Source organism: Cyprinodon variegatus, unplaced genomic scaffold, assembly GCF_000732505.1.
Source record: "Cyprinodon variegatus isolate N-32 unplaced genomic scaffold, C_variegatus-1.0 Scaffold1696, whole genome shotgun sequence".
Taxonomy (NCBI): domain Eukaryota; kingdom Metazoa; phylum Chordata; class Actinopteri; order Cyprinodontiformes; family Cyprinodontidae; genus Cyprinodon; species Cyprinodon variegatus.
The window spans coordinates 754-27,061 of NW_015152149.1; the positions used below are offsets into that span (position 1 = coordinate 754).

Consider the following 26,308-nt stretch of genomic DNA (forward strand, 5'->3'; position numbering starts at 1 on the left):
ACTGTTAGTCATAGCTTAGAGTTATAAGGCTTTCATTTTCACACTATTTATTTGTATGTTATGTGATGATATTTCCTGATCTTTTGAAAAGATTGCAAACTCGTCTTAAATGAACATAAAGATAAAGCAGACCAGCTCACTTTTTGACCTTCTCTGCTGATCCAAGATGTTTGCATCAAAAGAAGATATTATGCAGTTTAATTCTATTTCTAGAATTGTGTCTACATATAGTCAGATCTGACTTACTGAAAGGGTACATAACTACTCTGAAAAGAATAAATAAAATACTTTTTTTTTTTTTACAAACCCAATAATTGTAAAAAAACAACAACAACAAAAGCGTGTGTGATATCAGGATTAGTATGTGATTAGATGTGATTAATCTATCCCTGTTACAGGGCTATGTACCAAAGGCTTCTAAGGTTGATGTAATTACACCTTTACTTAAGAAACCATCTCTTGACCCAGATGACTTGGTCAATTATAGACCTATATCCAATCTTCCTCTATTTTCTAAAATTCTTTAAAAAGTAGCTGCCAAACAAGTGTGCGATTACTAACACCATAATGAACTTTTTGAAGAGTTTTGTTCTGGCTTTAGAGCTCATCATAGCACTAGCATAGCTGTAGTGTCACTAATCATATATTCTCATGCCTCAGATACTGAGGCATGAGAATATATCTATACTTGTCCTGTCTCAGTGCTGCATTTGATACAGTTGATCATAATCTTTTAGAAAGACTTGAATTTTCTGTAGGAATTAAAGGAACAGTGCTAGAATGGTTTAAATCGCATCTATCTAACCAATTTCAGTTTGTTCACCTTATTGATAAATCTTTCTCATGCTCCAGGGTTACCTGTGGAGTACAACAGGGATCAGTGCTGAGACCAATTCCTAGTGTTTTTTTGTTTTTTTTTTGTCATTACACGTATGTAAAGAGCAATCAAATTAACTCTATGCATTTGACCTATCCCCTTGGGGTGCCATTGTGCAGTGCCCGGGTAGCAGTGTGGGTTAAGTGACAGTCTCAGAGTGGTGCTTGAACACAGAACCTCAGGATGCAAAGCACAATGCCCTAACCACTAGGCCACCTCCCAAAAACAGGCATTAGCGTGAATGGTTCGCCTGGGGTTCCTGTTTGCAGGACGGGCGACTTATCACTTAAGCTTGCCAGCCACCAATTCTCTTTACTCCCACTTGGTAGAATTATAAAACAGTATTGGATTAATTTCCGCTGTTATGCTGATGATATTCAGCTATATCTGTCTATAAATCCAGATGAAGCTAACCCAGATTACAGGCATATCTTTCAGACATAAACACCTTAAAGACTTTTAAATTTCCGCTCTTGAATGCAGACAAAACACAATTTATAGTTTTTGGACCAGAGTCCTTCAAAAAGAAGCTGATTAGTTAGTCAGTTCATTTGGATGGGATTAAAATGATCTCAGACAATAAAGTTAAAAATCAGGACCTGTCAATTAACTGCCATATCAAAGAGGTTTCTAGAATGTCCTTCTTTCATATTCGGAATATTGCAAAAATTAGAAATATCTTGTTCTGGGGTGATGCTGAGAAACTAGTCTATGCATTTGTTACTTCAAGTCTGGACTATTTTAATTCTTTACTATCAGGAAGTCTACACACTGTAGTTAAAAGCCTTCAGCTGATCCAAAATGCTACTGCCAGAGTTCTGATGAAAATTAAAAAGAGATAATTTTTCTTTATATTCTAATACATTTGAAAAACCCTTTAGTTTCGTGAGACATTTGTGCTTGATCAAATGATTTAAGACAAAAGCTTTGAAACATTTTCATGCACGGATATTGAGGGACTCAGACCACGTAGAATAATTCCTTAAAGATCTCTGACCCTCCTAAAAATGAAGAGAATTTAGATTCCAAAGCACTCATTCTCTGGTAAGACAGAGTGAATATTTAATACAAATAATTTTCTGGTACATTGGATTAATTGGAATGCCTGAAGTACATTCTTTGTCAGCACATCGGAAATAGTTATCTTGGTCTTAGGCTGCAAGCTAGAACCCACTGATTCTAAAAGCAAACACACCCCAAATGCTTTGAGGATCTTAAAAAACTATGTATTTATGGGTCCATTGTCTTTTATAGTGTTGAAACATAAAATATACAGCAGTTGGACATGGATGTTTGCATTAAAAGAGTATGAAAGGGACCTGAATATATTTAGCAAAACTGAAAATATAAAGCAAAGTGTTTCAGGTTTTTTTTCTTTGGTAATTACTTTCTATCTGTCTACACAGAGGAAATAAAAGATGATGGAAAATCATTAATAAATTGGATTCATATCTTGCATACTTCACAGTAATATCACAACTGTTCATATTGCATAGAGGGATTAGGCAGGGATGCCTACCTTCTCCCTCAGTCTTAACCATATTCATAGAACCTCTAGCTGCAGCAGTTTGACCAGATTAATTAATTACAGGAATGTGAACTCCAAGTGTACAACATAAAATAGGTTTACATTATATACTGAAAATATTCTGCCCTACTTTAAACAGCCATACACCATGTCACTCTATAAATATTCAAATATCACTGATTATTCCATATATCCACTTCTCTGCTGGTGGAGGGGGATAGATGGATGTTATAGCCCATGCACCACCTATTCCTGTATATACAAATTACATCACTAATTTAGGTATTAACTCAGAAGGTCACAACTGGTTTGCCTACATTCCACTCTGTCACTAAAAACAAAAAAAGACAGTGGACAAAAATACCCCCCTAATTGCACATAGCAGCAATAAAAACAATATTCTCCCCAAAAATTCTGTTGACTCTTTTCAGTGATAATAAAACCTCCCACCTAATCCTGGTATAGATCTCTGGATTCATTAATAAGATAATTCTGCTGGAAACAATAGAATGGCTGACTCAAAGTACCCACTTTACAGAAATCCAAATCCAAAAGAGGTCTCACTGCTCTGAATGTGTTTCACTATTTATTAGCAACACAAATATTATACATTTACGAATTTTCCCATCCTGTCCCATCAGCCAGAACTTTGTGAGATGTATAATATCACAAGTAAAATCAGAATTTCAGACTAACTTTTATAACTAACTCAATTAAATCTGAAAGCCTAGTGGAAAGTATGAGTAGAAATCACAAGTAGAAATAGATTAATGGTAACATTGTAAGGTGAGGTAAGATAAGGTAAAGTATGATAAGGTAAGGTAAGGTGAGGTCAGGTCAGGTGAGGTATAAGCATGCTGATAACAAAATAATTTGAGAAATGTGCAATGAACATAATTCTAGTGCAAATAATTTCAAATAGTGGACATAATTCTTGAACAGATCAAGAACACATGCAACAAATTTGAAAATACATGTTCAAGCTAAAACAAAGGAGTAGATCACTTTTTGGGCTGAGCACACTTTTCCCACAGCTGCAGAGAAAGAGAAGGAGAGAGAGCAAACGTACAATGCTAAAAAAAAAGTTCTCCAGGTTGACATAAAGTACACTAAGGACAGAGCATGGAGCAACATAAAAGATGCAAAGAAAGAAAGCTGCAACACATTTTGCTGTACCTTAGAGTCAGGTAGAATCTTTTAAGGCTTTTTAACCTCCTATAATTTTTATGACTGGATAATCCAGACTTCTTTTGGGTGAGAAGCTTCCATGTGCTCTGAATATCTCTCCAGGTGACTGCTAACTTGAATAACCTCTGGTAAAACCCTAAATTATGTTGTCATTTTAAATATTTTAAACACAGAAATGTAATAAATAATTTTGGTTTCCCAAGTATTGGTAGTATTGATAAATGGCAAATCAATTTTAAAGAAAAAAACAAAAAAACGAACAAAAAAACCCAGAAGGAGGAAGGATAATCCTTCACCTGCTCTTGAGGCTCTGATTAAGATTCAAAGGGAACATGTTGCTGGGAAGATGGATTTGATTGAATCATGAATAATTATTGATGACCACATCAACTGTAAGTATAAGATGTAAAAGCAGGTATTTATTTTGATGGATTGCATGCATCAGAGCTGCAGTCTCTGGAAGTTCCTTTCAAAATGTCTCTGAAAAACAATGAGAAGAGTCTGAGGAAACTAAATTATACATTTAGCTGGCATTTCTTTTTCCTAGCATGCTGCCACACAGGACACTCAGCTTATCAGTCATGTGACTGCCTGTCAACGGAACATTAAAAGACTGTTAAGTTCTTCATGAAGTAGAGGGTTCACGGCATCTGAGAAGGGCTAGTCTAAATGTAAATAGGGCAACGTTTCTGGGTGAGCTTATCCTTTTCCCAATAATCTCAGCTGTGGTGGATAAGAAGGCCAAGCCTGCAATTACTCACTGTCTCTTGCCAGTACTGTTTTCATTACACTCCCAAAGTGTAAGCTCCCAAAGTGAAATTAAATAAAATAAAAACAGAGAAGTTACCTCTTCTGTTTTGATACCATTTAAGACATTATAGTAGCAAACTCTGGTGGTCAATGCCTGATGGAAGTGTAATTTATAGACTTATATAAGTGTTGTTATTTAGTTTAGTGTAGAGATGATGATGTGTTTTGTCTATTGACATTTAACATCTGAATTGGAAAAGGTTGGCACTTTACCCTTTTTCATTTCTGGGACACTAAATATATCTCAATTACGGAAGGTTGGCGAGAGTGTGAGAAATGCCTCTCTTCTCACTTTCCATAAAACTACTGGGTTTAAAACAAACCCAATTTAGGGGAAGTTTACCCTGTAAATTATGAACCAACTGCCTGGTCTTTTCCCAAAAAGGTTAGGCTGTGGGTTTTACCCAGCATACTGTGTTAAATCTTAAACAAAACAAAAAAAAAAAGAAAGAAAAAAAAAAAGTCTTACATTGGTGCTAACAATCCAGTTGCCATAAACTAATAAATTACCCATAAATTACCCAACAAGCAATGTTTGGGTAAATATAATATGCAAAAGAAGATTTTAGTCTTTCATCACAGAGGCTACAGGGATATTAGTAATATCCAGGTTTGCAAACACTCAGGTGTTATTCTGAAAGCTTCAGCACAGCTTTATCAGAATGACTTGCTCTATGATTTCATGGATAACTGGTTCTGTTCTTGGAGTAGAACCTTTCTGATTACCTCAGGATTATTAAAGGGTGGGGCTGTGTACAGGTATTTATCCCACAATGCTTTGCGCCTCCTGCGGTGGTAATAGGGAATATTTAAGTAAAAATTTATCATTTTTTAACCATTTTTTTTTTTTGTCAGAAAAGTAATTTGAAGATGTTTTCAAGGGAGCGAGTAGACATATAGAAATCATATGTAGTCAGTTTATCAAGAAAGCCCTATAGATGTCGTCTCACTCTGTCATTACCATTTGAATACAAATCAGTTTCGTCTTTAAGAATATTCTTTGGCATATGATTTTCGGCATAAAATTAAAATTTTATGCCAATTTTTTGGCATAAAATTTCATAATTATTATTATTAATCACAGAGAACATTTTAATTGCTTTTTTTTGCATAAAACATACATTTTTAAGCACTCCATAAAAGCCGCTAATAAAGCCAGATCGGTACCAGTAATGTAGCTCAATTTTAATTCTACACTGTATCTATCTAGAATTGCCTGTTCATGTTGACCAGAATATTAAACATAGCTTGTGCCAACCAAGGCCAACAAGCATTTATATGTGAGGCACATATGGTTAGGAAACAAGCTGAAAAATGTTTTTTAATGGTATTTTCTGCAAGTTACATCATTGCCTGTAAACAATGACTCTCGACGCCCACCAATTAATAATAAATACATAATTTCAAGATGTTACGGATATACTTTGATATATATCCTGTGCCAAAAGATGAATAAATCTCTTTAGAAGGGACTGAAAGTTACCAAAGCCTGGTTGCCCTGTGTTATTTTTATTTTGGGTTAACAGCTACCTGTAGTATGAAAAAAGCAAGTTTAGCTGTTATAATGGGTTATAGTGTAATTTGTTAGACCTTTTTTTATCCTTTTGACTAAGCCATTTTTTATGATCCTTAGATTTTATTCTTTTTATATATTTGCTTTTGTTCATTATATTTAAAACTTTTTTATATTATTCATTTTTGTGCTTAGACTCTTATTTACTCCTGTGTTCAAATTTGTGTTAATTTGAACCCTTCCTTAGTCTGCCTATTTACTTTGAGTCAGGTTTTTCACCACATTCAATGTCATTCTACCCGTTTCCAGTATTTAAATCTTCTTTCGGTCATTGTTCCAAACGTTTATCTAACGTTTATCTAACCAAATACATAAGTTGAGAACTGTTTTCTTTTCTTATTTTTTTCTTTTTTTTTTTTTTTTTACAAATGATGACCTGTCTCCATTTGTGTTGACTATAAAGTAGGGATTCAAAGTAGCATCTTGTTAAAATCTTCCAAATTCTTGATTAAGAATTTGTTATGATGTTGAAACAAACTAGGAATCTTAAGCCATATAAAAAGACGGATTTTACACACGAGTCCAAGCATATATATAAATCTAAACAAAAAAAGATGTTTTTAAATGGGACAGTGGAGAATTTGGACAAATCAAGAAACATAAAATGCTGGTAATGAATCAAAAAAAGATTTCTAGTTTTAGTTCTAGGTTTGAAAACTTGTGTGATCAGGTAATAATTCCTTGAAGGAAATTTGTTTAAAATCTAATTGAATTCCATAAGATAGGTACACATTATCCTTTTTATCATACAAACTTCACTACTGAGACCCACTGAAGGTTTGATGATGACACATAAGTGTAAAAAAAAACAATAAAAATGCAAAAAACAGGCTGAGACCCTTTTAAATCCATATGAGACACACATTCACATGCTGGCTGATATAAGTTGTAAATAAATTTGTTCTCAAATGTAAACTATAGCTCATCCATATTACCTGTTAAGCCCTAAAAGGGATGCCAGTGGTTTATGTCTTGTTTACAGATTATGGTAGGATGAGGTGAGAGATAGATAGATGGATCGGGAAATCACTTGAGGGACGATCCCTTCTGACCTGAAAATGCCTGGGCAACCCTAATAGTGAGTGGAAGAGTGCTGCTGGACAGAAGGATGTCTGAAGCACAAGACATTGAATAGATGGGTGGATGGACTGATAATACCCTCTTGCAAACATGATTCAGGGGTTTGTATCGAAAATCTCCATCTTTGAGGTGAAGATTTCTAAGCCTTCACAGCAAAGAAATTGTGTAAGACAGTGAAGGAGAGAGAGGGGCATGTGTAATGTCCCGAATAAGAAAGGTCAAGGCAGTTTAGGCAACTTCCTTCGATTATTAGGTGAAGATGCGGGGTTGTTCAGCTTATTTATCTTCACTCATATTTTCCTTTATGACTAATACAATTTATGAAAAATATATTATTTCATCAAAATTTCATCTAATTAAATTATATAATTACCCACATTTTGTTCTACATTTATATATCTGTTTAACATTTTTTGACATGGAGCTACACATGAACTTAATTTGCCCCCTAAACATCAAGGATTTTGTGATATAATCTATTTTTAAAACAGACAAGCTGTCTGTAAGATGGCAAGCTCAGTTTCACTAAGAGAGTGACAGAGATTATTTCCCATAGTAACAATGATAAGTACATTTAACTATCATTAAAACATATGGAGAATTGTGCCTTTTGATGACATTGACATCTAAATGTAACTGCTTCCATGCCCAAACAGACGGACTTCCTGATGGAAAAGCCTGATTGGGAGTTGGAATGAACAGCTTAAATAAGATGCATAATCAGATAGCAAACTGCAGGCAGCCAGGCATAGTACTTTGTATGTTTCCATGGAAAGAAAAGAGCATCCCGAGGCAGAAATGCAATGAGTCAGCTATCAGCACAGGCAGCACTGGGTGTTTTTGAATTTACTGTCAGGATTATTGCCATCACTAGAATTCCATTTGGTATGTGTCTGTTCAGATGCGACTGAGGGTGTCTTCCTGTTTGTGTACGAGTAGGAATTTTCACAGTGCACGCTTTTTGTAACAGAAAACTTCAAGAACAGGAAAGACACTCATGAAGCTTAAACTGGGAATCTCAGTGACAACAAATGAGATTGGACGACACTGGAGGACGGCACCGCTTTTTTCTTTTCACTGCTTGAGGATGACAGTTTTTCACTCCAATTCATAAATAAGCAATTTCACTATCTGAGGAAACTAAATATTTTGCAACCTATTCACTCAAAGAGCAGTAAGGCTCTTTAGCTGTCAAATTAATTAGAATTATTCTGTTCATAAAAACTCTGTTCAAAAGTGTTGTGGGTCAGATGTTATACGGCTCTTGTCAAATAAAGGTTTCTTGTTTCCAAGAGTGGGGTTAGTTGACACATTGAGAGAGAAAGAGAGAAAAAAAAAATCCCAATTATCTTTATTTTTCCCTTGTAGTCAATGGAAGGGATAGTATAAAAAATGTCAGGGCAGAATGACAAGGACTCAGAGGTTATGAGCAACACAGCCAATTACCCTACAGTGGGTCAAAACAGAAAAGGAACGATCAAACCAAGGGAAGGCAGCAAAGATTTAGATAGAGTGCATTACAAATGCAAGAAATAGACTTGTTTGTCAACAGTGATATTTAATAATCATATGTAATTTGGTCCTTTAATTCTAATGTAATTCAAAATCAGTCAAAAAAAAAAGCTGTTGGGTTAAGTACAACTCATATAATGGGTTTAAGCATTTTGGACAGTTTTAGCCAAACATGAGCTGAAAGTGATTTGTGAATAGCTGAGAGGACCTTGATCAAACCTCTTCTACAGCATGAAACAAGAAATTGTGAAATGGTAAAAAATGATGTTGCTGTTATGATTATTATGTCCTTGAGTTCTGTATTTAATTCACTCTCAAGAGTATTTTTTGTATGATTAAACATAATGTTTGTGCTTTTTATTTCACAAGAGGTTTATATTGTTAAGTATGTTCAACAATACTCCAAAGAATTAGTCATAACATTAATATAGAAAGATAATATATTCAGACATACCCAGTAAAACATTGGCTTCTTTTGTCACATTAAAAATACCATTTAGAAATGATAACCTTTAAACAGCAGTTTTAAACATACTTTTACTTAGGCCCATAATTATGTTTTCAAATGTTTTTTGGTTGGATGTAAGCATTAGTTTGTCTGTAAATAATCTATAAAATGTGTTTTTCACTTTGTGAATTGGACTTTTGAAATGAAATGAAATATCTTTTTGAAAGAATTTTATTTTACTAAACATGACTGTACATTGGTTTGTATTGAATAAGATGTTATTTGAATCTGGCATGGATTTAATGTAATATGAATATAAATCTGTGTTAATTGTCAGGGTCAGTGCTGAGTTTGTCCACAGTGTGAGTTGTACTATGTCTCGGCCCTGTGAAAAATAAAAAATAAATCCTTCAAGAGGAGAGTATCCCTCAGTGTTTCTATTATATCTATATTAAAATTTCTATTTTGCTAACCTTTCAAATACTTTTCTATAATATTTTAAGGTGTCCCTTCTCATTTTGCTCCTTTAGTTTGTAGCCAAAGCACTATATGTATGGTTTTTAAATAATCTTACATAAGAAACACATCAGTCTCCAGAATATCTTTCAATAAAATTCAATTAGGTGACACATTACCCATAATTACTGAGTTTATCCAGCGATGCCACTTTAAACAGTAAATTCATTTATACCTGGGTATTTATTAGTTTTAACCTCCCACACATTTGAGACAGTAGCTAGACAGTGATCATGGTTGATGCAAAGTAATTAACCTCAAGCCTAATATTTATTCAAAGGTCTATATAACTTTAAAGGAAACAAATAAATCAGGGGCACATAACAAATAAATGTAGGAGTTTTTAATTAAATACTTCATTATTTTAAGGGAGTTAATAGCCTCTGTTGTAATGGAGGCTGCACATTTGTTATGTATAGTGTAATAAATTAAGAGCAGACTCTACATATTTTTTAAATCCACTGAAAAATGTTGGAAATGTTTTTGAAAGCAAGACAAAATTGCTTGCAAGAACAATTTTAAGCTGCAATACAAATCATCTTTTCCTCCAACAATGGAGGAAAATAAAACTCCACCGATAGTGAACCCTCTCAGAGAATAAAGAGACTTAGAGTACTTAAGTACAGAAATGAAAGAGGAAAGTAAGGATAAAGGATTGATAGAGACTTTCTTTGTAGACTGCGCTGAGGGAAGAAAATAGGCTTGTGAGTTTCTTCATACATCTACATATGCATATACAGTAGGAAATGAGGAGTGGGTGTGCTCTCTTGGAGACAGTGGGGATGGCTTATTAGAAAATCACACCTCTTAGCCAATGGTTTTTAGAGGGAGGCAGATGTCATTTGACTGAGCTGTAACACCTCCCAGAGCCAGCACATCCCTTTCAGTGTGTCAGTGCGCTGTGTGAGTGCACCACTATCACTGCTCCCTCCTCAGTCTGCGCTCCTTCTCCGTTGTCCATGGTCTTCTCTCAGATTTTTCTTGCCTCTTCTTTTTGCTGTCTACCTCCACTCCTCCTCCTCCTCTTTTCTCCTTCTGTGTAATTCTGCCCTACAGAGAGAGAAAGGATCTCTTACACACTGCAGCAGGTTCGCCAAAAGCTCAGGTAAGTCCCTTTTCTGTTATTTGTTCACTTCAAATTGGGAGTCTATCACACTGGAAAACAAACAAACAGATGTAACCCAGATTGCATGCTTTCCAGTGTGCACAAATTGATTTCTCCACATCTGTAGTTTCTCCTCGCTCAGTTTTTGCAGTGATGATTTAAAGTGCAGCTCTGACTGTTTTAAAGGGGAGCAGTGCGTGTTAACTTGTTTCATGCCTTTGTGGTTCTCAAAGGCATGAAATTCTATGGTTTTTCAATTGAAATCGGATTTTATAAGTGCTCTCATTGTTGCAAAGTTGGAGCACTGACAGCTGGGAAGAATTAGACTTATAATACCAGATTTTTATTAGGGCATGCTTTGGAGGCTTTATATTTAATTATAAACATAGTAAAAAGTAAAGAATAATGTAAATGTGGAAATATAAAGGGAGGTAAGCAGGTGGGGTTCCTTTCATTGGTTGAAGCTGGTGGTAGAAAGTATGTAAAGAGCTGCAACCATTAGCTCAAGTGTTCACACATCGGAAGGGGACAAGTAGACTCTATTGATCTGGAGGAAGATTCTCCCAGAAGACAGCTAGGGTTAAATCCAGAGAGAGACTGATCAAAGAGATTTATTTTGGCTCTCTCTCATTCTTGTCTCTCAGTTTTATATATATATATATATATATAATTTTTTTTTTTTTCAGTATTGTGTTTTATCTTTGTAGCGGTTGCTTAGGTCTAAGAACAAATTTGTATTTCCATGTTTTCTCTTTTAATGCTATGTTTATGTATAGTACAATTTACAATTTATCCATTTACATAGTTTCTATCCTTTCTATTAACTGTCATTTGATCCATGCTTCCCCTTGTTGTGTCAGATTTGCTTTAATAAACTCAATTATTCGTTTTTGACTCGTCAAATTGCCAGAATAACTGACGTCTCAGTCTTTTACTCATATGTATATATATATGATTCTTTCCTCTTGAGTGTTGCATCTTTGACTACCTCTGTTCACTTAGTTCTCCATTATGCGAGACACTTTTCACATCAACCTGTGTACCTCCAACCTACCTCACTTTCAAACAAAGCTATGCTAAGTTATTTCTATATATACATATATATTTATGTATATATATATATATATATATATAATAGATATATCATTTTAGATAAGAAACCTTCATTCCCAGCCTTTAAGTCTGTTATCTGGCATATTCTCTATCAGTCTTTTACAAAAATAATGAAAAGAGAAGGTTTTTATTCATACACATATATCTCTCCAAACACTTTTTTCCTTCCACAAGGTAAATTATTGTTTGGCAGTTTTCTATTATCAGTATTTATTACCCTCTTCAAACTACAATATTTTAGCCTATTGTTTGAAGATTCATTTTTGGTTTTTTTATTTACAGAAATTATAAATAAGTGAAGGAGCTGAGCAATGAGCAATGCTTCTTCATTTATGTATAAATATCTAAAAGTGACAATGCAAATTCCCATCTGAATTTCAACAGCAAGCATATAACTGTCATGTAGATCATGTCATTTGGTGGTTGTGACTCATTCACAGAGAGGATTTCCGTGACATCTTTTACTACAGTGATTGATGTTTAATTATTGCACAGTTAAAAGGTGGTCCAGGCTGATAAGTAATCTCTGAAGTTCATCTTTAGCTAATATTTTCTCAAGGACCAATGCCCCACCGGCCGCGTCTGCCGTGTAAGAATAATCATTGCACTGATGAATTTAAATGAAATCTGAAAATAGCTCTGAGCAAAAGTTGCGTTAGGTCTCATAAGTAATACAGCGGTGTGCTTATATTTCATTCATGACATAGTTTGCTGCACTCTCTTGGGTTGCGGAGAGAAATGAGAGAAATAGCTTTGTGATGTGAAAAGACACTGGTTGTTGAGGTGAGAGAACATCCAGACTCACTGCAGTGGAAATACTAACAGCGGGAGCTGAAACAGCACTTTAATGGCAAGGATCCACACAGAAGATGTTCTCATTTTACCAGACAGACGACTGTCCACAGAGTCGCGAGATTTATGCCACTTGGAGGGTGCTGAAACCCACTCAGCACACAGCTCTGAAAAAAAACAGTAGCAGTCTTGGCTTTACAGTTTTTATAAATGACATATTCTTTGAGACACAAAGCAAATATAAATGCTTCTTTTTTAATGCTGCGTGGCGTATGAGCTGTTAGAGAAGTGGTGCACAATAGCTTAATGTAAAACAAAGTCTGATCTTATCAAGAGCAAAGAAAAAGCTGCTCCAGCGACAGCCTCTGTCATTAACCCAGCACTCAGTCAGAGACCTGCAAAAATATCCACTATTTGAGGAAATTAGAAGCAGAGAAATGTGAGACCTGGTGCCTTTTCAGTCCACTGAGGCTTCTGTTCTGACAGCTACACTCTGTCTTTTTTTTTTCTCCTCCCGCCACCCCCAGCCTGACTCTGAGCTGCCCCAGGTGTGACAGGCAGCCGGAGTAATGGGGGACATTTGACAGATGCATATTTCCAGCCTTGAAAGGTCCGTATAAAGAAGATAGACGGCACGGATTCAGACCGAGCGTGGGACAAACTGTTGGGCTGTAAATCACCTCAATGAGTGTGCCACCTTCTCCTTCGATTGATCCGTCACGTGACTCTTGCGACCCTTCCAACTTGCTAATTGCAACCCGACCTGATTATTGATTGAAATATGAGGGCAGTACATTGGGTTGCATTGTCGTGCTCCACGCAGCAGGTGGTCGAGCTCTAGCCGGCATGACTCTGGGAGTATGAGTAATATGATTTCAGAAAATGAATATTTTAAATGAGAAGCATGGTTCTGTGGAAAATGGGTACATCTTAGTGTGGGTTGATGTTATGTTGGAGACTTATTGGGGTATTTAATCTTTTAAAAGGTTATCAGGGCACATAACCTCAAGCTAAAGTGAAAGTATTACATTACATTTTGTACAGTAGGGTGCAGTATTTCTTGGCAAATAAAATCTCTCTGACAGACTGTTCAGAAAAAGGTAGTAGATGGATGAACTTTTCATTTTACTGGGGTTTTACTTTATTATATCTACCATTTTGCAACATGTTGAGTATTTTGGTGTGAAAAATGTTAATACATGTTGGTAAAATTGGCTCTTCTGTTTGAGGGATGTAATTTTTGTCATCTCAGTTTGCCAATTTTGTATCTTATTATCCTCATGGGTTAAAAAACATCTGAATATTCATGGTCTTTTTCTGAATGAGATGATTTGATACCGTTTTTTTGTTTCCTTTTTTGTTTGACATTTGTTTTGAAGTGTTTGTCATGTTATCTTACTGTGAAACTGCTACTTCTGCAGAGAAGGAGATTTCAGAACTTTTCTGAATTTTCTCATATAGATCTGTGGGATGAAAAACCACTTTAGAACCACTCCAGGGCGTATGTTGTATCTGACAGAACATCTGCGGTTGCAGGTTTGCAACCAAAAGAGGAAGCTGAAGCTTGTGAAAAAAGTGTATGCCCTCTAACACTGAGTGCTATAGAAAATATTTTATATTGTTTTTTTTGTCCCTTGTCCAAAATTTCATTAACTCCTAAAAGTTAATAGTATTTGTTTTTAAAAGATTCAATATGGTCCCACATTTTGTAGCAATACATTGTCATGCTAGTGATTTCTAATAAAGTGTTGTTTTTTTTAAATAGAACTTAGATAAAGGAAATGCTTAATTTACAATCCTGTTTTATTGTAAATTATATTCAGAACATTTGTTGAATTAAACTTTATAATAATCTCAATTATCTAAAATAAAAGAGATCATGATCTGAAAAATACAAAATAACATTAAGTAACCCCCTGTAGATAGATACCAGTTATTACCCAAATAACCTTAGTGGTTCCTACCAGATGATGAAAGATTTTAAAACTTGACGGTAGTTTGACACATAGTCATAGGTATTAAAGATTCCATAAAGATGGTTTATTTATTTATACTCAGAAATGCTCCTGCATATTAAAAAATACCAAGCGGAAAAAGTATGCCCTTCATTAATTAATCAAAGCTGTGTACTTAGACGTATTAGACCATCTTACAAGTGATCAGCAAACCTTAATTGTAAAAAGATATATCAATTAATGTTTAACATCAAAGCAAACCTTATATAATGTTTAAAAATACTTAATAAATTCAGTTTCAACTGTACAGCCTTCTCTTGCTACTATTGGTTTCAGCATTTAGCAGCAGTAGAGTAATAGGCTATTCTGTGTCTAATCCATACAGTATTGCTATTATTATTAGTAGTAATATAATTACAGCAAATAATATTAGTTTATAACCTTTCAAGGATTAGTCTCTCCTCTCTTAGAGTAAAAATATTGTGTTTTTTTGTCTTTCAAAGGAACACTCTGCCTTTGACTTTAAGAGTTTCTTTCTGTTGGTAGGCAGGTGTCCTCTTAATGTAAAGCAGCTATGGCATAATTAGACATGAACTGTTCTCATTTCAGTTTTTGAAGGCATTAGTGGCCTTTGTTTTGCAGAGGATAGTCAGAAACGTGGCAGAGAAGAAGGCGAAGGAATGCAGCAAAGGCTCTCAGGGTTTAGACCCATAACCCTGGAAACATTTTTAAGGGCTAATCTCTGTAAGGTCATACACCTCCACATACAAGAGATGAAGAGAAAAGTTATTGGTAGCAAAAAAATAACCTTATCTGTTAACAAAAAATCTTTAATGCCTGATAGACAAACAAATGGTTGAAATTTATAAATGTTAACACTATACATGTTTAATTGTGGTATTATTTTTATTCGGACGGGATGTGATGTAATAAAATAAAAGGGACTGCAGGCCTAGTGGTTAGAGCAGTGCTGTTGTGCTCTGAGAAGATTGCAAGTACCCGGTTCGATCCCCACAGCCGGCACTCTGGGTTGCTGAGCATGAAGCTTAACCCCACACTGCTCCCTGGGCGCCACACAATGGCAGCCCACTGCTATCCCTGGTGGAAGATATAAATATAGAGAATGATAATGTCTTGATTGAGTAGATCAATTTGTATAGGTAAGTCTTTCCCCCAAGGCGCCTGACAGTCATGATGGGATGGAGGCAGAAGATAAAGATGAGGATGATGGTGGAGATGAAGTTGGGGAGGCTGTTGGCAGTACACAGTCTTTTAAGCAGAGTCCAAGGTGATGATTGGCCTAGGTGTAAGTGTGCAGAGAGGGCTGATAGGCTTGTAGCAGCAGAGCAAAATAGGTTGAATGGATGAGAGGTGAGGCTGAATTAAGCCTTTCAGTCTGAATTTCCGCTTAAGCTTTATTAAATGGATTACCAATATACCTGACAAGTTAAATATCACACAATTTCCTTCAAGATGAAGCATTATAATTGCCCAAGATGTGTCCATCACTGTGTCTAATAAAAAAAAAGATTACACAGAACTGTGATTAAATACTTCATAATACTGTAGTCTATGTTTATTTTTGACATTTTTTTTAAACCATTAATCTGAATTTATAATTAAATAAAAAGTTAAAAAATTTGTTTTACAGTTGCAGTGCTGATTAGACTCCAGGAGGATGTGAAACAAAGTTTTTTTTTATCTGCTTTGAGATATCGTTTTTTGCTATGGTTGTTAAAAAAAATGACTTACATAAAAGAGAGTTAGATGTATAAATGATATGTGATTCCTTCTTTTTTCACACTTCAAATAATTTATTTAAGATACATACATCTAAGTATCAATTCTGATCATGAAATTAACATTATTAAACAAACCTTTACATTCTTTTAAGTTTTGAATGGCATTCTCATCATACAACTCATTCTGCTTACCCTTGCTAAAATAGTTAGTTTAATATGCTCACATTATTTTTTTCATTTTTAAATAAGGTGATTTCATAAACCTTTATTAGTTGAAAATCATATCACATTGGTAATTGTGGAAATGTGGGACATTTTGAAGAAGTGCTAAAATGTACTTTCAAAAGCAGACAGCGTTAACCTTAAAATTTTGGATTTAAAAATAAACTTTAAATGTAATTGCTCAAATACCACTGATGTTTGCCAATCAGAACTAATCAGTCCAGGATGTTTGGTATCATTTATTTTTTCATTTTGCATGCTGATCAAAAGCCATGTAGAAAAATCAATGTTTCACCATCTGCACCAAAAGATGTTATCCACAGATTAAAGTAGCACTTCAGGGACAGAGTAATTGAAGATGGAGCATTTCAAAAAACAAAAGTTTGATATATGTTTTTTTTCCAGATGTTTGTTCATTAGGAGATGATCCAAGTTGCCAGCTAAGGGATGAACATGCAGAGCCGTTTTCTACCCTGAGCTACACATGGCCAGCTGGCTGTCTTTTCATTTGGCAAACAGGCTCCTCCTCAATGACGATTTTCAGACTTTTATTTTGGATAACAGTTTTTTTTCCTTCCCAAAGCAATCATAGAATATGTATTCAATAAGTATATAACTAAAATACAGCTGGGTCTACTTTTGATGATTGTAGCAAACCTAAATTTTACAGATGATAACACAGCTGCCCCACTGAATGATGATCTCGATATACATTTAGGAGACTCCTTAAAATCCATGAGCAATTAATCTTTTGCTGCAAACTACCTTGGATATTGTTTCTAATGATTTAAGGACATTATGTCATACATGGCATGTTTTTTAGAGCCCAGCCTTATGCCATTCAACAAGGGCCAGTGGTGGTCAATAACATGACCTGCCTAATCCTCGGTAGAGCATTGAGGGCTGATTCGAGTGTCTATTGAAGACATAAATATCTAAAGTACTGTGTGTAGACACAAATGAAAAGAGTATTCAGTTCAGTTTGGTTTATTTATATAACGCAAATTCACAAGACACATCATCTCAAGACAACAAGCCAGCATGAACTCCATTAACCCTCTTAGTGGAGTTTTGTGTACTAAAAAATCAAACTGTTGACCACTTACACGAAAAAAATACACTGAAGGACAGCAGTTATATAAGACTAGACATTCATCATTCGATGAATTCAGCTTAATTACAGTTTATAGTTGAACAGATAATCATAATAGTAGGAAGTTTTTCAAAACTGCAAAGACATATGAGTCATTACTAAAGATCTGTCCAAAATAACAAAACAATAATTGCATGGTAAAATAAGTCACTAAAATTGTATCAGATAACATGCGACATACCAGTTTTCTTTTTCCTATATAGATGCTATAGGCAATTCAAGATACCTGTTTTTGTATCTGTGGCCTATAAATAAACCACTTTTATTTTGGCACACAAAAGAGAGTAGTATAATAACAATAAAAATAAAATAAAACAGAAAACATCTCAGCAACTCTTCGCATTCCTGCTATTTTTATTTTTTTTCTTGCAAATACCATGATACTAAAAGATGTGCATTAACATGTACACTAAAAACACACATTTTGAAAATTTTTGAAAGACCCTACTCAGTTTCAGATTTATTTTAATATGAATATGCTATTTTTTTAAATATTATGTTAGTATTTTTTTTTTAGAAATTCATTTTATACAGTTTTAAAATCAAATTCTATATACCTCTAACTTACCTTCATGTGAATCGGTATGATTCAGGTTGCTTTTCACTTTGCTGTTGGTTCACCAGAGTTCTGTCACTAAGGGACATTAAAGGATTTTTCTATTCTAGTCTACCTCTATAAGTGACCACTAAGTGGGTGTTCTACAGGGTTGTAAGGTGGTGAAACCAAGACTAAACATGACTATATTAATACCTGACTGTTAGATTTGTCTCAGAAGGTGGCAACCGTTAAAACACATTAGTCAAATAAACAAAAAAAAAAAAAAAACATAAAATGATAGGGACAGGCGGGTATTAAACCAGCATAATCATGTGATGGGTATATCTATCTTACTCATCTACTTTCTAGGTAAATATTTTTCAAAGTACATCATTACAAATATGATTAAAAACATTTCAAGTAAAAAACACTGTTACTTGGATACAACATAATGATTTTCTTTCCGTTAGAGTTTTTTATTGGATATCATATAGAAGTTGAGGTTGAGATTTGCTTTGGAAAGAATGAAAGCTTGTGTCTAGAACTGAACCCACTCGTGTTTTCATGTTTCAGTTCCACTAAGAAAAAAGATTTTCTTGTCACATGGGAATCACACTGTGTAAATACACTCCCTGGAAAGGGTCTGAATTACAATCACAGCTTTAATATGCAACACATCCACCCGGTCTAACATGGTTTAGGATTACTAGAGTGTTCAGTATAATAGTGGTGAAATAAATCTGTTAATTTTATTAGCTACAGCTCTTTTGATTTTCACATCTATTTGCCCTTGTGGTATTAAAATTTGAGCGAACATCAAGTGCCACCACACAAATTTTAATGAGTGTGGAGCTTAGCACACTAATAATAGTCATCAATGAAAATGTGCTTTTGTTTCAGAGTGAAATCTACTTTAAATAGTGAGCTCACCAAGTGATTAACCATGATAGGAGCGAACTGGGATTTCTTGATCTCATTACCTCTAGTTGACACAGGGCAGTAAAGCATTCAACTGACATTAGAAGAAGGTCAATACTGTCTAGATGGAGCTTCAGTCATGACCCTCTTAAAGGTTCTTTGTCATATTGTTGATTTATCGAAAGTCTGGTTTATTATTTTTTTGACTCGTCCGTGCCTTGAACATGTTTGAATAGTTGTCATACTTTCTTGTGGACTATCAGGGTTATTGTGGACTATCAGGCTGATTTCAGCTTTTAAAGTATACCAGGGTTGAAAGAATATTTGAACTCAGAAAAACTTCATTGTAATTTTGTTTACTATGAGTGTATACAGAATGAAATTACCTTGCTTACAGCTTACAAGAGTGAAATGAACATTGCTATTATAAAGTGCAGCAGCGATCAGCATGTAAACAGTGTAGGAGAAAAGGAAACTAGTTCAAAGTCATGGTGCAAAAGGACATTAATATGAAAGTGTTCAGTGCAGTGCAAAATAAATACGGTGCAAAATTCAGTAGGTTTTAAGTTGTTTCCTATTTGAAAGGAATATCAAAGTTTCTGCGACGTTAGTGGTGCAAAATAATGTTGCAAGTGGGATGCAGTCCGATGGCAGTGAAGGCGTTTCCAACTGAATGGTCGTCGGTTCAAGCCCCAGCTCATGCTTTCAGTGTTGATGTGGAAAAGCCCTGGCTTTGTTGTGTCCATGTGCAATACCCTTCCCCTGCGGTGCCAACTGACAATGGTCCACACGGACATTGGATAACGTAGCCTTCCATCTGTAGCTGTGGCTACAATGTAGCATGGCACCATCATTGTGTGAGTGAATGACTTGTAAATCATAAGCACACAGCTTTTACCATGTATGAAGGAAAGATAAAGGCAGAGCTCCACCATCACTCACCTCTTGCTGAGCACTGCTCATCAGTTGGCTGATAACTTTTCCAGCACTTGTGATAAACAGTCCAGTGTTATCGTAGCAGGTTCAGCACTTCCTCTTTATTTTGTTTCTAATAAAACTGTACATTACATTTGGTCTAATTAAGAGACAACAAAAGACAGTCCAAAGATGAGTCGAAGCAGTTTTTACATTCCTGTGCTAGCTGATACAGCTTCCACTAAAGCTGTATCCACTTAGCAAAATCTCCCTCTTTTAATAGAGCATTATCATTGAAATGGTTTGTGGCCATGATTTCACGGTCCTATATCCCACTTTACGTCTGTCTAATGGAGGACAGGATGGAAGCAGTTATTGGGGCAAAAGAATCATAATGCTGAGCTGGGCTATTGCTGCTCCACATTGCAACCCAGAGCACAAAACACCTTTTTTTTCTAAAGTCTATTAAATTTGCTGACCCCAACACCCTAGCAGTTTTCAATTACATTAGCACCCACCTCAAACGCAACTTGGAATACAAATGCAGGGGCTCATACAAGGCTTATCTTGAGGGTCTCTGTCAAGTAGCCGGCTTATTTGTCCATTGCTCTTTCCGACTCACCACACAGGTTGTTCTTCGAGTGTTATCCAGCTGTCAGGCAGCTGAAGGAGGCTGTCACAGAACATGGTCAGCCTCTTGATCACCCACTGGCCTTTTAGCTTGGATTCCCTGCTTCCATCACCCCTATTAACTCCAGATCACTGGCTGTATTCTCCAAATCATCGTGGCGCATAATAGAATTAGTGCAGCAATACAATTCCCTTCTAATGGTCAAATGTGTTTTTCTTTTTCACCTGCTATACAGACCTTCTGTCTCACTTGGCCTTTTTTTTATTCTCCTGGTATGTATTTAGGTGTCAGCAATAATTACATTTAATTAATGAGAAAAAGGAAGGGAGCTGAGGCAAACAACATTATCTATGGTGAAAACATGTTCCCGCTGTCAGACTAATGGAAATGAGCTGCTAAAGTCGGTCAAATCTAAATCAAACTCACTTTAATATTTTTTTTTTTTGAGCTTTTTATTTAATCTATTTGATTTGGAGTTACAATATATTATGTGTAACTAAATGTCAAACGTATTGAATGATGGGTTAAAGGTATGTGACTTAAGGCTTAGTTGTCTGGACTTACGAGTTTAAAGGTCAGGTTTTTGAAGCTACTTAAGAGAATTTTTTCTTTATATCACTGTGTTCCTAGGCTACTGATATATCTGCTCTGATTTGCTACATAAAGCATATGTTTTTAAAAGCAAACATAAAAAAATGTTTGAAAGAAGTCTTAATGGGTTCACAGAACATGCCTTCAATAGCCAGCCCTTATGTATAATGGCTTTCACATTACGTAGGGAGTACTTCAATAATTGTTTGCCACACAGTTGGACTATATGCTTCCATTCTAGGTCTGATGTAATGTCTGCTACTGCTTATTTGCACATCCAGCCAATACTTGATTTAATTTTGGCAGCAGGAGGAAGAATGTTTGAAATGAGAAAGTGGGAAAAAAAAGTAGTATACAGCAATTTTACTGCAGTAAACTTATTTGTTTTTTTTATGATCAGATGAAGATTTCTTTGTTAGTTTATCTCAAGCAAAAGCCTCTAAAGCAAGAAAAACAAAACAAAACAGCTAAATCATCAGATTACCAGATAATCTGTTGGGGCATCTTTAACATATTGAAGAGATTACATTTTAAGCTGTCTTCCTCAGCTTGTATTACACAAGTCTCTGCATGGATTATCTTACTTTGAAACTCCCCAAAGGCTTACAAAATTTCCAATTGCCGTACATTCCTTTTTAATGACAAACAAAGAATAAAAGCTCAAAGCTGGTTTTGAAGACTGCTTGAAGACTTTTCAGTCTTCAAGCAGTGTGCTGAAGTTTTGTTATCTGGTCAAACGTAGCTGCCCTGATGTTCACCTGAACTTTTCCTTTTAATTAGTTTCTTACACATTTGCTTTCTCTGCTTTTTTAACACCTCAGTGACACTGAACATGCTATCTTCTTCCCCCAGTAACTTCCTCACTAGAAGGTGTTGTTAGTGTGACCTGTTTACACTCAGGTATGATGCACCTGAAAAAAGAGAGCATTTAGTCTACAGCCATCAGGCAAAAGAGGAAAACTGCCTGACTTTGACCAACATCTAATTTACTTCTTCTTCTCTTGTGAAGACCACCATACCTTCTGTTGTTCTTCAGGGGGCTTTAATGCCCTTATTCCATTGTCTAAATTCTCTTCCTTTTCCTAACTGGTCCAGTCTAATAACCCTGCAAATCAATTTTAACTGTGACAGTTTTACATAAAAAGAATATGCTAGAACTAGTTGGATAAAAGTATGCAGCCAGAGGGTTTGTATTTTTTTTTATTCTAACCTCTAACTAGTAGTTCCCATTTCTTTATTGATGCACTTTATAGTGTTTCTGTTGTATTTAGCAATTTGATTACTATCCACATTTCTGGTACTGTGACAGTATGTAAATATAAACACACCCACATAATGAACACTTAATCGCTTTAAAAACCATGACATTTTCTGACAAGAGTGATTATTATGGGAAAAAAATATATACTCTGAAAGCACATTTGGCAGAGAGACCTTTAGTAGGACGCTGAACACAATTTTAAAATGTATTCTATATGTAAGCATTCCTAAATCAAACAGATTAGTGGTGTGACCTGTTTGTCTGAACACCCAGTTGTGCGCAAGTTTCCTTCTTCCAATCCCAACTGTAATATAGTAAGTAGTCAGGATTTCCAAGGAAAGCTCAAGATTCACCACAGCTAAAGCTTATTATAAACTAATATATCCTAAAACTTAAATATTGCTGCTCACAATGAATTGAGTTAGTCACCAGCATTGACCGAGGGTGTCAAATACCACAGAAAACCTGAATAAGATAACCAACCATGTTTATTTAATGAGACAAAATTAAGGAACAAGCTGGAAGGCAACAAGCAGAGGCATTAAACAAAATAAAATAGAAAAAAAAAAAAAACACAGCCAGTGAGGTAATATATTGAATATGCATGGTTTAGGAAGAAACCCAGGAACAACAGGAGGTTCTGAAGAAGAAAAACTGAAAGAGAGATGGGGAAGTGATTACTGTTTAGAAAGAGGTGGTTTATTGACAGAAGACTGCCGTTGAGGAGCAAAAGCAAGTTTGTAGAAAATGAGGAAAAAATTCTCAGTGAAAAGATTAACAAACAGAGGAATTAAAGAGAAGCAGTTTGAGCAAAAATAAACAGCAGAACTCAATTCAGTTCATGCCCCAACCATCAAAAAACGCGAAACGAAAGAAGGACAGATTATGTCACTACACGATTATCGATACATAGCCACAGGTGGGTTTGTGACAAGACAAGGATCCCAACATACAGTGATATCAGTTTAAACAAGGATAAAGACGACTAACATTAAGCTTCTGGATCTATAAAGGAAAAGAAAATATGGACTGCTGGACCAAAGCCAGGCAGCCATATCTATTATCCTGTGTTTGTGTGTGTACATATTGATTGACATCTATTACCCTGATGTGTGTACATATACAGCCACTCAGAGCTCTACATAGTTTTAAAGTTGTAACACTGAATAGATTAGTAGCTCTTAAGTCCATTCAAATTCAATTCAATAAACCTTAGATCATTAAACAATATAAAATCTTCTTTAATCTCCTGGCGAAACTGATGAGAAAATACAGATTCCTTTAAAGAGTCAAAATCACTGAACACTGAAGATTTCATAGTTCTTAAGCAAAGTCTTTGCTACCTGACTGACACACAAAATTAAACCATGCAGGATCTTGGTGTCGAGTAGATTGTTTAGTGAGCTGTGAAATACTCAGGCACTCATAAAATGCAAATAGATGGGTTGTTGTCTTGTATTCTCTGACATTCTGTCAAAGTGAAAATCAGGAGTTGCTTTGAAGATTCTGAAATCATGCCTCGTGAGAAGCTTCATATAAAGAGTTTATTCAGCATCACAAAAAGACATCGTTCTAGTTTGTTTGAAGAGCATTTTTTGTTTACTTCTGCTTTCTGTTCATTGCCTGTTTGGCCCTGTGTGGATGTGCGGCTCGGCCGTAAGGATCGATGTTCATCGATCACTTTTCACCCTCATTCCTTGACATCCAAAGAGCCAGAATCAGTCTTTTTGTTGCGATGGCCTTTTGCTCTCCACAGTGGGTGCCAGTTTTAAAAGGCTGCCTGCTGATGTGCCTCACTCTTTACTGGAGAAGATCCTGTGATACTTCATTATTTTATTACCCTCAAACGAACAACAGCAGCCTTTGAGATGGATTTCTGTATCCTCATCTTTAGAGGGCTACATACAGCTTTCCTTCTTTTCTGCATTTAATTAGGACAGGCTGTTTGCCTCTAAACAAACAATGGGATAATGAGTGGCGCTGGCGAGTTCTACAATGATGACTGCCTCCTGGCCAAGCACCAGAGCCTTGAAGTATGAGTCGCTGCTTAAACAAAATGTGGTATAACTGTGAGTTCCAGGTTAAGCTTTAGCACAGTGGTTGTGCACTTCATCTTACAGATGTTTAGGTACTTTTTGTTGCTTGGTGCTGTAAGTGTTAAACACCCACTTTTCTGTTTACATTAAGTATTCCTTAGTGCGTGTAACAAGTAGTGTGTGTAACAATGCTCTTTGTGTGATAAGCTTTATAAGGACAGTATTCATACAAATGTTAATTAAAAATTGGAATATAACATGTCTGTTTATATTTACTTAAAAATCCAACTTTATTCATAATGCTAATAAAATATAATTTGTGGCAGAGCTTTGGCTGCTATCTGCTATTCCAGAATTTATAGCTCAATTGGCCAATAACTGACCTGCCATATTTTCCCACCTATACCGACTTACATATACTATGTAGTTTTCTCCCTACGGTTCTGTGCAGTCATTGCAACAAGCAGTTTGGTTATCCGTTTCTGAAATTTCAAAAGATCCTCACCAGAATTTTAACTTGAGCATCTCTCTGTGGCTGACTGCTGCATGAGGTGGCTGGATGTGAAATGCTGGTCCTGCTGGCATAATCCTTACTTGTTTGTCAGGGAACAGAAGCTTTTATTTTGTTAAGTTAAAGTGGTGAAATGGTCAATGTCAGATATTTAGTTCTAAAGCAAGTAAAAGCCAATAACATCTTGAAAATATAGTGCAGCCCTTGTTTAAAAAGTTTGTATCAAAATTTCAAAGATATTGTTGGAGGGATCATATGTTTCTAAGGATCTATGGAGTAAAAAGTCTGTCCCCTACCTGCTGCTGCACACAGCCCATCTATTTAGGATGGGCTGTGTGCAAGGCTTAGAATGGACAGTTAAATGTTTTATGTTATAAAAAAAAACAAAAAAAAAACCATGCACAGTGATATTAAAATAAAACTAAAACCATGTCATCAATAATTTCAGGTAAAGCTGTTCTAAAACTACATTTGGCAAGTAGAATGACAGAGTCAGTTGAAGGCTTCATGCTATAGATGATAGCTTGGCCAATCAAACAACTATGATCAGGTTTTTAGACTCCTGTTTTGGATCTATAACAAGCAGAATGGTGAAATGAGAAGAAAAAAAGTTGAAAGTACTTGAAATCCACAACCATTTTGTATCTCATCTTTCTTTAATCTTTTCTCTTTTTTTTCTTCTTCTGTTTTTCATCTTCTGTTCTATTTACATTACAGTGTCCATATAATCTGAAAAACTCCCTACATAATTATAATAAAGCAATTTATATGCATGAAACAAGTGGAACAATATGGCAATTGCCATACTGCTTCACCTGTGAAAGCAATATCTGTTGGGCTCTTTTTGGCATCAAGACAATTATTCTTATTGCCACATTGCCAGACGGGACACTGTAAAACGAAAAAAAAAAAGAAAAGAAATCCACAACCAAATTTAGTTGTTTATTATATTTTAGCTTTCTGAAACCAATGTACCTGCACAAAGATAACCTTAATAATTACTACCCCAAATAAAAATAAAACAATAGTCTTAATCATTTGAGAAAAAGCAGCTAAATAGTCTGTGAGAGGCTGATTTAAAATAATACACATTACATACAAAAATATATCTCCAGGTGCACAGTTTTATATTGTTAAAATACTTTACAATACAGAATTGTATGCATATCTTTTAACTCTTCACAATTATGTTATTCTTACAATTTTTTTTGTTTCAGGTCCACATTTGTGTGACCATTTTCTTTCTATAATCTTTTTGCTTTTGTACCGTATTTTCACGACCATAAGGCGCAC

General features: G+C 35.3%; 1 long non-coding RNA gene across 1 annotated transcript in view; it reads left to right on the forward strand.

Annotated features, from left to right (window-relative positions):
• The first annotated feature begins 10,440 nt into the window (after nucleotides 1-10,440).
• LOC107104335 overlaps nucleotides 10,441-26,308 on the forward strand; it is a 61,439-nt gene continuing 45,571 nt past the window's right edge. The window contains exon 1 of the long non-coding RNA XR_001482245.1: nucleotides 10,441-10,637. This is a non-coding gene — a long non-coding RNA (uncharacterized LOC107104335). The remainder of the gene's footprint in view (nucleotides 10,638-26,308) is intronic.